Source organism: Manis pentadactyla, chromosome 13 (genome assembly GCF_030020395.1).
Source record: "Manis pentadactyla isolate mManPen7 chromosome 13, mManPen7.hap1, whole genome shotgun sequence".
Lineage (NCBI taxonomy): Eukaryota > Metazoa > Chordata > Mammalia > Pholidota > Manidae > Manis > Manis pentadactyla.
Genome location: NC_080031.1, coordinates 30,405,254 through 30,423,429, shown reverse-complemented (window position 1 = coordinate 30,423,429; position 18,176 = coordinate 30,405,254).

The window sequence follows — 18,176 nt, the reverse complement described above, 5'->3', positions numbered from 1 at the left end:
TGATTCATCAGTCTTCATTTCCAATTATGTGAACAAGAAAAAATGTCCCAAATTAAAATGGAAAAATAAAGCCTTTCCAAATTTAATCTGTTTGTCTCTAGCACTCAAGCATAGGATATACAGAAAGAATAAAAAGGGTCTGTTTATTCTGCTTAGAAGTAGAGATTTTAATAATCAAATGTGTTTTCAGAACTATCAATATACTGGAGCACAAAGTGACTAAATATTTCAATTATACTTTAAGTGTCAGATGTTGCATAGGCTTTGAATAAGGTCTGATTATTTTCTCCAAACAAATTAATTTTTGAAATTACAAAATAATGGGACATTTTGTTCTACTTCCTCCTTTTGTGAAGTGACTACCCTGGGGGCGTGACTTGGGCTTATCCAGTGAATAGTGGCCAAGCTGTTTTATTTAGGTTTCATTATTAAGAAACCCATGATAGGCACTCATCAAAGGCACATTCAACATCACTGTCAATACTAAAACTGGCATCTGATCTCCTACTCCCAAGTATCTCTATTAATTTTTTTAAAAATGAGGAGTAAAGAATATAGTGTGTTTTTTTCCCACAAACCCCAACACCAAGGCCCCTGGTGACATCATGAACTGCTGAGCTAATCAGCCTGAGGTCCATCCCTCTCTGGATTCCCGGCCACGTGAGAATAGTAAGTCTGCACTTGAAACTAAAAACAAGTGAACTGATACATAACAGCATTTTTATCCACCTCTCCATGTCCTCCTCACTTTCCTGGTTTTAAAAAACCCAACACAGAACTCCACCCTTTCTGCTTTTCTCATCCATTTACATGTTCATTGAGCATCTTCTCTGTTTCTAGTCAAATGCCTCCCCTGGGGAGTCACTGCATTCGTAATCCTCTTTCATCTATATTCTCAGCCTTTCCCTCTCAACTTTTTCCTTACCTTCAAGCCTTACAATTTTCTTTTCCATCAACGCCTTGCCCATCCCAAAACATAATACCATTGGTAATAGCCATCTTTCCTTTTTTTCTTTAAAGTCAGGCTTCTTTTAAGAGCATATGCTCACTGGATACCATGCTTACTTTCTTTTCACTCACTGAGGCATTACCTCTGAAAAGACCCCAGCACTCTGCACTGATTGCTCCTCCAAAGTCATCGACAGATTTCAGGTTGCAGAAAACTTTGTTTCATCTTTCCCCTCCTTGTCAGCATTGGGCCGCCCCCACCACACTCTCCCTGCAGCCTCCCTCTCCTGTGTGCCAGGCTGCCATGCTCCGATGGCACTGCCCCTGCCCCTGTGCAATTCCCCCTTCTGCCATCCTCAAGGGCACCTGCTCCTCTCCTCATCCCGTAGTTGCTGGCTTTCCCCGGGTTCCGTGTCCACACGTTCTCACTCTGCAGGCCTCCCTGCTTTCATTCCATTCAGACAAGAATGAAAAAACCACCAAGTCTCCTTTGTCAGATTCAGAAAGATAATGGTTTTGAAAGTGATTCCAATTAAGAAAAGAGCTTTATAGACTATCACATAAGAAACACAGAATCTTCATTCATATGCAGGTTCTTTTGGTTATATTTTTCCCCAATGAAAAGTAGAAACACATTTTGGGGGAAGTGTCCGAGAGGATTCACATGCTCACCTGACCCACTGATTTTGTGGCGGGAGCCCTTAGGTAAACTTGTGTAGAGAATAAAAGCAGACATCAAGCTTATTTTGAGCTTCAATATCTAAGTATTATATCATCAGAGGACATGGCAGTCAGTTTGAGAGACTAACATAATATGCAAATATAGAATAATTCTGAATAAAGTACAATTCCCTCCCAAATCTGCAGGTACCAGAAATGAAGAAGAAATTCAAAACCAGAGAAGTAACTTGTATCAAAGCTCACACCAAAAGGGGAGATTTAGGCCTAGACAGACACACATAATGCCCACTCAGGCAGGGGCATGTGGCCCTTGCGTGTGGGGCCATGAAACTGACCTATTTATGTAAATCCAGCGGTCCTGTGGGGCTGATCTGCATGTGAAATGGATTCTAGAAGACATCTGTTTGCCACCCAAGAAAGGAGCTCAGATATTTGTTCTCAGTCAGGCCCCTGATACAAAAAATAACTACCACTGAGACATTGTAAAATATCTTTTGGAATTTAAGCTGATAAACATAAGCATTCTGCTAAGGTCTGATTTTCACAACATCAGTCCACATGGATAAAAGGCTAGAATTGGTCCTCCTCTGACGGTACAAAATTAAAGCCTGGCCCAGGTCTGGTGGAGTCCACAGACACCCAGCAGAGGCACTCTGTGGCCTCACTCCCACAGCTCCACAGCTCCAACAGGACACCTGAGCAGGAGGTCAGAGGTCTAGATCAAAAGTTATAAGGCACAAAAATCAACTACCGTGATGAGAGAATTTGCTCAAAGACCTGAAGATAATAAAATTATGTGCGAGAGACTTTAAGTATGCTGAAGCTGCTCAAAGACACACAGGAAGAATTAAGGACAGGACAGTATGGAAAACAAGGCAATTTGAAAAATATCAAAATAGACATCTTATAAACAAAGAGGCAAAATAAAAACCTTCAAATGATGACTACAGTAAGGTAAATCAAGAGAATTAATGAATTAGAAGGAAAATATGAGCTTAATGTGAGATAGATAAAAATATGAAAGAGAACTTAGGACTCAGAAAAGATAATGAAAGGCTAAAAGGTGTGTGTATGGTGAACGTGTTCATCTGCACACACACATACACACACATATATTGGAGTTCCTGAAAAAAAAAATAAAAGAGGGGTGACAGTCAAGGAGATAATGGCTAAAAACATTCCAGAACTAATGAAAACTTAAATCCTTAGATTGAAGGGATATGCCAAGACTTGAGCAGGAAATCACCCCCATGCTCCCCCCACACACAGATCCACACACGGGCACATGGTAGTAAAACAGTAAACTCTCAATGTCAAAGTAATGAAAACTACTAGAGGGTATGAAACTTGGCATGCTGATTGCCTTTGCTGATGAACATAGAGCAAACCAACGGAATTCAAAAATCCTTCTTTGTAGTTAGTGGCTATACTTAGTATTATATCAGATCATTTTTAATAAATGAGCTACTAAAAAATAATAAGTTTTTTGGTCCTTTGAGTTAACTAATTGGTAGCCAGATCTTGGTTTAATTGCAATCATCCTGCCAAACTGTTTTTGGCCCTTAAACCCATGCTGATACTGGTTTTATACACATGTCATCCATATACAATGTTGTATAGCATGTTGTAGCCCTGTTTTTCCTCCCTATCCCTCTGTTTCAACTTATTTTGTCTTTGGCTAAGAGCTTTCAGACAGAGGGTGAGGCAATTCAAGTTTGCATTTAGAAGAAAGAATATTAAAAGTTCCTTTAGGGACCAGCACTTCTCTGTCTTAGAATCCAGCCCCTAACACAAGATTCCACCTGATCCTTTCCCCCGTGAACCCCTCTTTGATGTTGAGCACAAACGGGCACTCTCCCTCTCGGTTTTCTTTCCCTCTGTCCTTTGCTGTTTCCTCTTCCATCAGTGCCCCTGGCTCCCCTCCTTGACCTGCTTCCCTTCCTGCTTCAGACACTCTGCCAGGCTGATCTTCTCTGCCCTTATGGTGTCAGCAGCTCCCAAGTAGTTGTCACTGGCCCTTCATTTCCTGCATACCAGTCCCACCAGCAATTCAAAGTAAAGGAGGCTCAAGCATGTGACTACCTTCCCTTCACGTGTTCTTCCTTCTTTTCATCTCTGTGAAAAGCCTCATTTGGGGAAGTCCCAGACACTCTCTTGGTACGTGGGCTGGGTTCTGAAGGGCTCAAGCCGCAGCAGGGAACCACTGGTAGAGTGGGCTGGGGAGACCCACAGAGGGACAGCCGGACCACAGCCCCCAGAGAGGACTGAGAGGCAGGACTGTGAGCCAGGGGCCAGAGAGGGCATCCGTGGTGCTCACTACCACTCAGATGGGGCGGGGGGCACAAGGGCACGAGAGGTGATGGTTCCACGGTTGGTCGGGTAAAAGTGAGAAAGGTCCAAAGAGGGTGCCTGGACTTGCATTTATTGTCCAGATGGGGCATGATAATGAGGAAGATGTTTGTCTGCTGAAAACAGTAGAAGCTGAAAGGACATCCCCAGGCTCCTAGATTAGAAACTAGTAATTGTCACTGACTTTGTCCTACCCTTCAACCCAAGTATCCAATCTATCAACTGCCTTACTTCAGGCCCTTTCTCACTTGGCCATTATCAGATTTGAATATCTAGGTGTCCTGCCTCTAATCCACCCAGCACACCTTTTCCAGAATATTCTTTTCTAAGGGTAGTGTCTTTCCATGGTTTTATTCTCTGATGATTCCAGCTGTGACCCATAGTACCTTGGTGGTACAGCAATGGGATATGGAAAAGCATTTGGGCAAGAAAAAGTGGATGGGAAAGCAGAAGGATGATACCCAAGTTCCCTAACAAGATCTTGCCTCATCTGTAATCTATTTCCTATCTATCTTCTTTTCCCATGAGGGCCAACCACATAATATTATGTTTTCCCTTAATTAATAATGCTGGCACAGAATGAATGTTGGTTGAATGAAGGTTATTAAATACACAGCTGCTTGGTCCCTGAAGCCCTGTGCTCCAGCTATGAAAATGTTCCTGAGTGTAGAAGACCTACCACAGACAGTCTTCGCACAAGCTGACTAGCTCACCCCTCAGAACTGTGGGGTCCGCTCTGTGGTGCTGGGGTATCAGGGCTAGCCTCACCCCTAGCACAGTACAACTGTGTGTTGACTGTGGTAGAAAATGAAGAATACTACTACTTTTTATAGGTGGAGAAATTCTTATAATTAGAGGAGCTGTGGTTCCTGACCTCTGACTGGGGTTTTTGCCCTAAGATTTTAAGTGGAGACTGTGAGGTTTTCTATCTAAGAATTGGAAGCAAACAAGAGCTGGTTTTCTTCTTTCTCTTTCTTCTCTCTTTCCTTCCTTTTTCTAAGTTCTTATTCTGGAGTTGGCATGCTAGAGAAATCACCGTATCATTTTTGAACTCCCAGAGCACGCTGCACAGGTGACTGTCACTGGGCACCCCACTGCTTTATTCTCCTTTTGTATGTTGCTCCTCAGTCGTTTGTATTCCATACAGGTTTTCTATTACTATTCTATGCCATTCATTATTCTTGGCCTTAGCCAACCCTCCCTCTGAGCATGCCCCCACTGATGCGTGGAGTGCAGAGAGGCGAGCAATTTAATTATGTTCTCTTTTGAAAATCTGATTCGAGGACTGACTTTTATGCTATCCCATGACAGAACTATAAAACAAACTTCAAAAATTAATGGACTTGGGTAAACCCCGTTCCCTCTCTCACCAGAAGGACTAGGTGAGTTCAGCAAGGATCTGGATGGCAGGGGGTGGCTTTCCCAGGGCAGAAGCAGAATATACGGCCAAGAAGTCCTTGGAGAGGGACAGCATCTTTTTTCCCTCTATCCTGAGTTACATGAATCAGAGAGAGTTTATGCCTCAATAATTAACCTCTTTTCTTTCTAACCCATGGCCTTCTAGGAAAAACAATCCTAAGAGTCACCTTGCTGTGAGTCTGACCCGCTCCTGAGTCCCAGAGGAGGACGGTGGGGTCTCCACCTCTCACACTTACACCCTCACCTCTCAAGTCTCCTGCTGAGAGACTTGAGACACGTCAGCTGCCCCTGATGACAGAGACTCAGGGCAGCAAATGCCCTGTGATCGCAGTCCTATTATCCTATTATCCTGATTCTACAGTCATTAACATTGGCCTTATTTCTAACAACCACCAGCCCACCACCACCATCCCTCACTGAACTAGTCTGTGCAATTCCTCCTGGTTTCTTCTGCAGCAAAACGTGAGCATGAGAATGCTTCCCCTCATCTGCATTGCCCTGGATTTTGCAATCAGAACATTCCTCTTATATTTGGGAATTAAGGAGGCAAAGATAAGGAGGGCATGTTTTATGCACATTTCCTGGGTAACTTAAGGAATCTGTGAATTTTTAGTGTAAGTGAAGTTCTAGAATGTAAGATTCGTATCAGAGGGATATTGAAGTACAGAAAGCTTAATGCTTCCCCATTTGACTTTTTTTGTAGGAGAGTCGTGTTTGGGAAAACAACTGTAATTTAATACAGCTTTTCAGAGAGACATTCACTGGAACCCCAGGACTCACAATGCTGGCGTAATCAGTGATGAACGGAGTCCAGTCCTAGAGCAGAGGTGGGAAAAATGCTAATGTAATTGCTCTCCGGAACAATGCCACCTAAGTGAAAACCCATATCCTTATTTCCATGAATGCTTCTGCCCTCTGAGTCCCAGGTAAGAGCCAGATTCTCTGCCGATGCAGAATGTGCAGCTTCCTCCCTGCTCGCTCACAGAGCACGCCGACTGCTGCAGCTCCCAGCTCCCAGCTCCTGTTCTGACATTGCAGTTCCTGGCTTACACTTTAGGAGCTGTTCTTTTTAGCTACAAGTGAATAGTGTTCCAAATGCAATCTTGTTCTTTTCAAGGAAAGAAAATGTTAAACTTCTCTTGCCTTCCTCTGAGAAAGGAGAAAAGGCTTGTGCTTCAAGGATATTCCAACCAGGCTGTCATCCTAAAGAAGCTCTAGTCCAAGCAGTGCACCTGAACCTGGCAGTGGCCAGGCATTGGCACTCGCAGCCACTGAAGAGCTCCCCTGCTCCCTCCTGGAGCAACTGTCACCCAGCCCCCACCACCTCCTCAGCCACCGACTTCTCTGCAACCCAGCTTGCTTGTAACCTCTATTATAACAGGACCATTGTCTCTCCACTTTTTCTATCTTAGCTAATTTACCCATATTGGTGCTGTCCATTTGACACAGAAACTAATTATTTTATTCATTCTTGCATTCAATATTTTTTCAGGAAGCTGGACTACAATGTTTCCAAAGGCAGGACTCAAGTTTTGCGTGCTGTAGCTCCCTGGCCATGGCCAGGCTGATACAGATGCCTTGCTATGCTGGTAAACTCACCCTTTGGAGGGGGAACTAAAAGCCCTGATTCGTCATGTGTGCCAATCTCTGTGGCATAAATAGTCCCTTCCACCATAGCTAGATTGAAGCTACCAGTGTGATGTCACTGAATGCAGAATGGAAAGAGATGTGCACAAGCCATCCTCCCAAGCTAGCACGAGCTGGCTAGCACACCCCAGGGCTCACAGATACCCCACCATCTGCAGCCTTCTCAGCTTAAATTATTCTGTTACAGGCATGCAAGGGACTCAAACTCTAGGTGTTTTCCCAAACTTGATTAAACAATGTTCCCCCCTTTCTTCATCACCAACCATTTTTTGTGTGGATGGCAGGGATGGAAAGAATAAGAATGAAGAATTTGTAGATTCTGAGTGTTTCCAAATTCCATTTATGTCTGAGTAAATTTGAAGAATTAAATGGGAGGGGGACAGTACACACTACCATAATTAAAATGGGTTCCTTTGAGCTTCTTTTGACATAAGGTCACATCAGCTAGGTTTCTTTTTGCAATCTCCATGAAAATTGCCAAGGAAAATCACTCATGGTTCATGCCTGTCTTACAAAAAAAGGTTAATCAGCATCTTTGACATGCTGTCAGTTTCAGATACTAATAAATTTTGATGCTTGATAGAGCTTTGGACTTCTTTACACTCATATGAAGCTCAACTGGCTTTTTTATTATTTAGAAATAACTTCTTAATTTATACTAAACAGTTGGTTGTAAGCAGTCTCATTTCTCTATGGCAGTTGAATATTTAGGTTTTTAGTTTAGTTCAATAAAAAAACAAATCAATCCTGAAAATGGTTTCTGTAAAATCATGAGCACCACATCTCAGGCCTACATGACTCTAAAATGAGAACAGTGTATATAAAACTACACACACAGTTTATAGTGAGTCCTAAATGCTTCCATCCCTCTCTGTGCTAGAGGATGTACCAGACATAAAATGTAATTTATATCCCTAGGAACCTTTGTGTTTGAATAAGATTATGGCATTTCTTTTTTGTTGTTGCATTTTATAGACTTCTATTTGTAGGATGTCAGATAACCTTCTGACATAGAGATAATTTGGGAAAACTCAGAATCAGGGTTTATTATTTAGTTTTCCTGTTAGATTATTCTCGAGTGAGGAACTGCCTGTGTGACAGAATATAGCCTTTTACTAGCTCGGCTCACCGCCCTTCCCCTCCAGCTTCCCAGGCCCATCTGATCTAGGAAGTAAAGAACCAGTGTCATCTCTCCTCTCATCACCCCACCCAGTGGATCCTGGGTCAGTCTTGCCCTCAGTCTGACCTGATATCCAGGGGCCTAGTGTGTCCTCATTCCATTCTGGAGTTTCAGTCCCTTGGTAACAGGAAGGTTTCAGTATCAGCTGGAAGACAAAAATACTGATATCCCAGCTCATGGCAGTCAGGCAGGAGGATATTCCCCATCCTATTTGGGGGAGAGTCAGCCTTTTGCTTTATTTAGGCCTTCAACTTATTGGGTCATGCCTGCCACATTAGGCAGGGCAATCTGTCATATTCAGTTTATTGATTTAAATGTTAAACTCACCAAACTCCCTCCCAGAAACAGCCAGAATAATGTTTGACCAGATGTATGGGAAGCCTGTGGCCCACTCAAGTTGACACATAAAATGAACCATCACGTTTAGCATTCCCATTTGATAAGTTACGTTTGGTAACCAAGCTTCCACCTAGTTAATGTCATGGCCACAATCTTCCTGTTGTAAAGCCTTCTGGAAACTGGAAACATTATTAGAATTGGTGAGATCAGCCATCAGTCTCAATACTGTGATTAGGAAGAGCTAAGAGCCCAGGATTTGGAGAAAATGCAATAGTCTATGATAATGGAGAAAGAATCAGGAGAAATAGAGTCTAGGACCTCAGAAAAAGAGGAAGTCATTGTAACCTCACCAACCCCTTAGACCAAATTATGAAAAGAAAAAAGAATCATTTCAAGTTTTATAGCCACAATTACATTTATAGAGACTAGATTAAAAAATCACAAATTCCTGTAGTATAGAATTGACTTGAAATAGTCTCATCTCAAAGGTACAAACATTAGACTATCTTAGCATCTTTTTACAGCCTTTATTGAGCATTTGCTCAATGAAATAATTATACTCTGACTTAAAAGGATTTATAAATATATCATAGTTTCATCTCAAGGGGTTTCTTCTATCCAATTCAGTAGGACGAATGTAAGTGGTACGTCTACATAGGTCGCTAAATATGTTGATCTTAGCATATGGAAGAAACTAGTGGTGACACCATCTATTTATAATGTGTCATGCAAATGTTGCCCTATACTAAACACAAAATATGACTTCTTAGACTTCCTCTTAAAGAGTGAGATATATGAGCGATCACATCTTTATATAATATGTCCTTAAAATATATTTTAAAAATGACTTTTTGAAAATCAAGAGAATAACTTGTGTGTGTGTGTGTGTGTGTGTGTGTGTGTGTTGTGTATGCAGCTTATTCCCATGAAATTAAAACATTATAAAGGTCTTAATAATATCTTGCCTGTGAGAAACAATCAACATGGATTTCTAACATTTCCTTATTTTTGAATTTTAATTTTGTTCCTTTTCTTCATAATTAATATAGTCAGTCAGCTTAATCCATTAAGCATCTAATTGAGGCTAAAAGTCTCTGTTTCAGCTCGTCTAATGATGATCTCAGTTAGGTTGTGTTCATAAGCACCGCTGTTTAGTGCTGGTGGAAGCACTTTCATTTCTCCCATTACAGGCTTGTTTTTATCAAACGGTGAGGCACAAGGTATCAAAATGTCCAGATACCTGCACAAACACCGCGGAACGAAGGTGGCCAGCCAGGTGGCAGCAGCTCAAGATGCATGTCAGCTAAGGGCCAAAGTTTGAGTTTTCACAAAAGGCAGCTGTGTATTGATGGCAATGTGTGAAAGATCAGGTGTCAGAAGCCTAAACAGCGAGGACCCAGGGAAGCACTCCGTAAGCACGCTGCACACCCAGGTCGGCCCTCAGGGGCGGCTCTCTGCTGTTGGAGGGGAATATCCAGGGACTCTGGGTATTTTGACTTCAACAGGGTAAACCTCCTCCAGCCATGGTTATTCTGAATGGCAAGCTCATGCTTTAATCTAAGAAAATGATCACAGCTGTACATGCTCAGAATATAGTTTTCTAGCAAAACAGTATATTTATTAGAACACCCAAGGGAAAATAGAAAGGCTTAACCTAGTATGGAATCATAATGAAACAAACTGTAAAGAGCATACTGTCACAGGGCGCCTTACTACTTAATCCACTGTGTCTCAAGTCAGGAGCCATTGGGCTAGCAGGGAGTGGGCTTTGGGGCACCCATTTAGAATGGCAAGCCCAGAACACAAGAATGTGATTAAATGCTAAGAACTGCTGAGAAATTCTGCCCTATTACAAACACTGACTCTTTGGGGATGTCTATAAGTTGCGTAAAATTTGATATAGGCACATGTTTTGTAATATGTTGTATAAAGACAAGAGTAAAATGCAGTATGTCAAATAATCTTCTACTTTTAAAGCTGGTACTGTAGTCAAGTTTAAGTAGACAGATTGTTTAAACACAAAATAAATCTTGTCCAGGCTTTAGCATGAGGACAGAATTTCAAGGGGAACAATGATGAGATGGAATTATCATAAAATCCATATGTACTGTGGTTATATTTAAACTAAAATGGACTGTTTTGATGCGATCTAAACAAAGCTACCCATGAGCAGAAGTGGATTGGGCGTGAGGGAGGCTCCATTGTGTAAATGGTGAAACATTACCCCAGAGCTGTAAATGTTTAAGTCTGTCTCTCACTTTTCCTGTCAGTCCGTCTTGATTTTTCTTATTTTCAGAGTTCCTCCTTCCCACTCAAGAAAGCATCTACTTTTAACTATCAGATCTCCACACCCCTTGCCCTTTGTCTCTGTCCATATACTGCTCTGCCTCTACATTCCCTTAGGTACCCCCTACAGACATCAGATGGAACCCATTATCCCTTCCCCTCTCCCCCACCCCCACTTGAGCAGAGAAGTTTCCCTGCCTGGTCCAGGCAGTGCTCCAAACGCTCCCTAGCTGAAGCAGCACCCAGGAACCACAGACCTGAACGAAACAGCCCTGACCCTCACCTCATTATGCACCGCACTTGAGGCTGCATTAGTGAAAACAGATGGTCTGGCTGCAAAGCCACAGATGCCAATCAGGTACACTGTTGGCAAACATGTTCTCTAATCAGGCCCCTTTCAAGTGGCATCTGCTTCTCTCTCCCTGCAGGTATAGGTAATGATTCAAAACCTTCTGTACGTTTCCTATTGCACTGGGGGGGTCTAATGATGCGCTCACAGATCCGGGTTCCCAGTCGGAGGTGGGCCGGCTCACCCAGGCTGAGGCAGAAAGGCAAGCAGCAGGACCTCCGCCCAGAGCCTGTGAAGGGCACGTGCGGACTCGGCCTCTTCCTGTGCACGCGGAGCTAGAGTCTGCGCAGAGGCCCAGTGAAGCAGAAAAGGGCCCTGGCGGGGACAGGTGGCTCCCGATGTCACAGAGGCTGGCCTGCCGCCTCGAGGAAAAGAAAACAGCACTGGTAGCCTAGAAGCTGATGTGAGAGAATGTATCCAATCATATGCTGCTTAAGAACAGGCAGAACTAATCTACAGTTCTAGAAATCAGAGCAGTCATTGCTCATGTGGCAGGACTGTCGACCAGAAGGGGTGCATGAAGGACTTCCTGGGATGATGGAAACGTTCTGGGTCTTGACAGGTCTGTGCTCATATGGATACATGCTTTTGTCCAAACTCACTAAAGTGCTGATGTCTGTTTGTTTCCCTTAGTAGATTGTAAGCTCCGTAAGAGGTAGGACCATGTCTTTTATTCACCATTGTATATTTATACATAGTGCAGCATCTGAAACATAGTAGGTATGTGACAGACATTCACTAAGAGGAAGGGAGGAGGAGAAAAGGAAAAGAAGGAGGCAGACGGAATGAAAAGGGCAAGAGGCCGTATCTCTGCCTCTGCTCATCTCAGGTAGGTAGGCAGCCTGCTATTTTGTCAAACCTCAGCCCAGCTCTCATCCCTATTTCATTTAGCAAATATAGTAGCACAGAGATTTTTAGCCTGATTCCAACAAGCACTGCCAGACAGCAAACATCTTATTAAATGACCATAATTAAAATAATGTGTTACTGATAAAGGCATAGATAGACAGCATTTTAAATCGTTTCAAAGTGACACATTTTCAGGCCAGCATAGGTCTCATGGCTTAGACCAGTAACCATGCCTGCACACCGACTAGTACAGTTTACCACAGTATGAGACTTTCAGTGCAAATGTCTCCAAGGAGTTTCTAATTCCTAGTAAGGAAGGTCTTATGGTGTTGAAAAATGGCAGAAAACTTTTTAATATTATATTAACCATGTAAATGCAAATGCAAATTCTAAAAACTCAGAAAATATGCCTTTGACTAAGTTGTAATGAATTTTCTTCTGATTGTTTCAAAAATGTGAAGGCTTCTTTAGAAATACTTGAGCTTCAACAAACTTTGCATGTTTAAAGTATATAACTTGATAGGTTGGATAAATGTATACAACTTTGAAACCATCATCACAATCAAGATGAACACGTGCATGACACCCAAGAGTCTCCTCCTGCCCTTAAAATCCACTCGTTCCTATTTCACCCTGCCACAAATGTCTTTATTGTCACTATAGATTAATTTGTATTTTCTAGAATTTTATCATATGGACAAATATCTTTTTTTGTCTGATTTCTTTCAATCAGCATAATTGTTTTGATATTTATCTTTGTTGTTTCATGTGTCAATAGTTCATTCCTATTTATTGCTGAGTATTATTCCATTGAATTCATTCAACCATTCACTATTTGATGGACACTTGATTATTTCCAATTTGTGCTTTTTACAAATAGAGTTATCATAAAGATTTGCATACAAGTCTATATGTGGCTGTGTATTTACATTTCTCTTGGGTAAATATCTATAGGAGTGGTATGGCTGGGTTGTTTGGTCAGTTCATGTTGAACTTTATAAGAAACGAACTGTTTTCCAAGGTAGTTGTACCATTTTACATCCTCACTTGAAGTTTATAAGAATTCTAGGTACTTGCCATCTTTAAAAACAACCATTTTAGTACTCCCTTTAAATGAGACATTCTAGCTGGTGTGTAAAAGTATCTTGTGGTTTTAATTATGATCCTCTCAGTAACTAAGATATTGAGCATCTTTCCATATGGTTGCCATCTGTACATCTTACTTAAGTAAAGTGTTCAATTTTTTTCTGTTTATGTATGTTGGATAATTTGTTGCCTTATTGAAATGTAGCTTCATAAGGTCTTCAAATCAAGTAATATAAGAGTTCCAACACTGGTGGGGTTTTTTAAAATTTGTTGACTCTGTTCTAAGTTTGATTTTTTGTCAAGTTTTGAGAAATTTTTTTTTAATTTACACCACCAACAACAAACAGACAGCCTGCTGTTATTCTGATTTGGATTGTGGTGTATGTCCAGACTGGTTTGGGGAGAATTGGTATCTTAGCCACATTACATCTCCCAATTCATAAACATAGTAATTGCTCCACTTACCTGGGTCTTCTTCAGTTTCTCTCAAGAACATTTTGTAGCACACATGTCATACACATATTTTGACACCTAAACCATTAAATAGGGATCATAAAAGCCTATGTCCCATAAGATTAAGGGTTAAGTAAGGGTTTGGGTAGAGACAGCATGGTCAGCACACGGTGACTGCACCACCAACACAACCTGGCAAACAACCAAAGTCCATCTTGCAATGGAGAAAAAATCTTAAGGACCGAGTATTTATTTTAAGGGCTATTTAAGCAAGTAACGATTTGGCAAGTCTAGTCAGATTCCAAGCCTATTCTCTTAACCACTAGGCTATTCTAGCTCCCGATCATAAACAATGATGTTCAACCTTAAGATGTGCTGGTAGGGGGTGGTTCGGTGGTGGTTTTTGGTTTCAGTTCAGGAATTAACTTTAAAACATTTTTTAATGTAAGTAAAAATAATCGTATTGTCTTCTCCACTTTGTCACTTCAGAACTGCACCTTCACGCGCACCTTCCACCCTCTGCTCCCTCCCTCACACACAAATGTCTGTGGTTCTTTGTACACTTACACTTTCTTTCAAAGTAATTCTTTCCCAATGGAATTGTTAATGTATATGATACTTGGTAGGACCTTCTTTAAGGAAATAGAATGGAATACCTTTATTCTTTAAACATGAAAAGGTTAAAAGAAGATCTACAGTACATCTTAGGTGATGAATTTCTAACAATACTCCCATGACTTAGATAGATTACTCACCATCTGCTATAGTAAAATAGGGCTCAGAATAATTTATTTAATGCTCTTGATGTCATTCCATGGAAAAGGCACATTCTATTCTTCCCATTAGTATAAATTTCCTCTCCTCTGTGGATTCCCTAGGGCTGAGTCCAACAGTGGTCTATAGGTACATTTCAAAGGCATGGCTCAATTGCATGTTTCCCCATTTGGACACTTCTGAAAAATTTTTGTTACTTTTATGTTATATAAATCATTTATCTTGAATATTTCTTATGAAACAGGAGGCAACCCGTTGATTCCTGGCAGCTGATAAAAGTTTTCTGTATTGATAATATTAAGGTAATTTCTGTTTTAGCTACTCTACAAAAAGGAAAGTGATGGTTTTCACTCTTTCTCACTGTCTCCCTCAGTTTTCTCAAGGTCACTTTGCCAGTTTTCAGGCCTTGTGAAGACAGATCCGGGGAAGGGAGGGGCACTTAGCAGTCCATCTTTCAGCTTCTCTTAGGATGAGAAGTTAAGCAAGCCCACAAGGACATATGGCACCCCTAGAGTCCTCGGGGCTTGCTGAGTGTAGACCCTGGAAAGGCTTTGTCGGGTGTGTGATGACAATACCGGTCAGCAGAGGGATGCATCAGCCACAGTCTTCTGAGGATTCAGACCCTGGCTTTTTGGCCACATAATGTTGACAAGCTAAGAAAAATTTAAGACTCATGTTAGTTTGACCCAGAATTCTCACTCACATGCCAGTGTCATACCTCTTACTCTTAACCCTTTCTCCCACATCATGTGAAGTTTTCCAGAACTCTGATTCTGCAAACTTTACTCCATTTGCCTGCATTCATTTAGTCAGTTTGCCTTGCTATGTACTAGAGATTTAGAAACAAGAAAGTGAGCATCATAACCCATGCACTTCACAGCCTAGTAAGAGTGTCAGCCTGTGATAAAAAAATACAGGCTTTGAAATCAGAGAGTCTGAGTCAAATTTTTACTCCACTACTAATTAGCTACTTGACCTTGGACAAGCTATTCATTCAAAAGCCAAGGTGAGAATCCTGAAAGGAGATTGTTTGGGATATATCTCTTTATCATCCTAAATTACCAATATGTCTCAGCCCTAGTTTCTTCATCTGTGATATGAAGGTAAGTCTTGTAGTAAAGATTAAAGGAGATAATGTAGATAGAATGAACACAGTATTGCTATTACCTCTACAACAAAGACTAACGAGGGCCTGATGGTTGGTGTGTGGCTGAGACAAAAGCTCACATCTGAACTGCTGCACACACTTGGCAAGGCAGAGTTGAGGACAGGGAGAAACAAGCTTGGGGGAGGGGTAATACTTCTTTTGGAATCAAGCAAAGGGAATGGAAGAGAAGGTAGCTGACATGTAAGAGAATTAAACTGGATTACTGTCTATCCCCATACACAAAAGTAAACTCAAAATGAATCAAAGACCTGAAATGAAACCCATGAAATCATAAAGTTCATAGAAGAAAACACAGGCAAAAACCTCTTGAATATAAACATGAGCAGTTTTTTTCCTGAACACATCTCCTTGGGCAAGGGAAACAAAAGCAAAAATGAACAAATGGAGTACATCAAAATAAAAAGCTTCTGTATAGCAAAGAACACCATCAGCAGAACAAAAAGTCAGTATGGGGGAATATATTCATAAACAACATATCCAATAAGGGGTTAACATCCAAAATACATAAAGAACTCACATGGCTCAACATCCAAAAAACAAATAACCTGATTAAAAAATGGGCAGAGGGTCTGAATAGACACTTCTCCAAAGAAGAAATTCAGATGGTCAACAGGTACATGAAAGATGCTCTACATCACTAATTATCAGGAAAATGCAAATTAAAACCACAATGAGATATACTTTGCACCAGTTAGGATGGCCAACAGCCAAAAGACAAGGAACAACAAATGCTGGCGAGGATGCAGAGAAAGGGGAACCCTCCTACACTGTTGGTAGGAATGTAAATTAGTTCAACTATTATGGGAAACAATATTGAGGTTCCTCAAAATCTAAAAATAGAAATATCATTTGACCCAGGAATTCCACTCAGAGGAATTTACCCAAAGAAAACAAGATACCTGATTCAAAAAGACACATGCACCCCTATGTTATTGCAGCACTATTTACAATAGCCGAGGTATGGAAGCAACCTAAGTGTCCATCAGTAGATGAATGGATAAAGAAGATGTGGTACATATACACAATGGAATACTATTCAGCCATAAAAAGAAAACAAATCCTACCATTTGCAACAACGTAAATGGAGCTAGAGGGTTTTATGCTCAGTGAAATAAGCCAGGCAGAGAAAGACAAGTACCAAATGATTTCACTCATGTGTGGAGTGTAACAATAAAGCAAAACTGAAGGAACAAAACAGCAGCCGACTCACAGACTCTAAGAAGAGACTAGCAATTACGGAAGGGAAGGGGGTTGGGAAAGTGAGTGGGGAGGGAGTTAGAAGGGGATTAAGGGGTATTATAATTAGCACTCAGAATATAGGTAGGTCACAGGGAAGACATGGAGAAGACAAGTACCAGTAATGACTCTATAACATCTTACTAAGCTGATGGACAGTGATTACAATGAGGTGGGGGTGGTACTTGCTAATATGGGTGAATGTTGAAACCACAGTGTTGTTCATGTGAAACCTTCATAAGATAGATATCAATGATACCTTAGTTTAAAAAAAAGAGACTATAACATAAAGTTCCTCAGCATTTTTGTTACATAGCAGATGCTCTTCTTTATATTTTTTATTTTATTATTTCTTTTATTTGTTACATGTGGGCATTTAATATAAGACTGCATTTCCCTTTAGTTGGAAAAGGTTGAATTGTTGAATGAAAGCTGGCATAAACTGTTAAAAAAGAAAAAAAAAAAGAAAGAAAGAAGGTAGCTGTACAAGCTGATACAGGAAGAGAAGTCAGAAACCAGAGTGAGAGGTGCTTGGACCACCAGAGAAAGGGGTCTGCACCCCATCATTAGGTAGGGGGAAGCCATCAAGGATTTCCAGGTAGGAAAAGGCCATGATAATGCCCCTGTTTAGAAAGTGATCATTTTGGGGGTTCAAACAAGAATCTGAGGGAGGAGAGAGGCCTGGAGCACAGTGAGAAAGGTGATGATAGCCGAGGCTGAGAAGCTCCGAGGACGCGGTGGGATCAGGGCTGCTCCAGGACAAGGCGCCTGCTGATCCACTGGAAACTGCCCATGGCTGGCAAACTGTGAGTTATGTTTGTTGAATGGAGGGAAGAAGGACAAATAAATGAAAAAGTAATGATACAGTGAACCATAGTATGAAATAATTCAAAATTAGGACAGCTATTTTCCTACGTAAGTAGGGAAGAAAGAAATTTTTCATTCAATTTCCTGCATCAGTTAGGTTATGTGTGTGTGTGTGTGTGTGTTTCATGAACACAAACATGTGTGTTAAATGCAGATCATGACTCAAATAGCCAGAGAATGAAGTCTTGAAAATGCTGATTCAAAAATCACCTCTATAAACTCTACATTGACCTCTATAGCATTTCCCCAAGACTCTATCAGAGCCGGTTACCACGTTTTCCCTTCGCTCTAATCATCTTGGAAGGGATGCAGTATCCACCAAGTTTACACCCTATCCAAGTTCCTCCAAGGCCAAACGCACAGAGAAAAAGGAGTGTTGTTTTCCTGGGGAGAGTGACTTTCCACAAGAGAAGTGCCTGAAGCAGAGATACAGATTATTCTTCCCAAGCGGCCTCAGCAGGAGGAGGGTGGGCTTCTGTAAGGGGTGCATGGAAGCGGGTCCAGCTGCAGGAGAGTGGGAGTAAGGAAGAGGCTGGAGGCCAGTG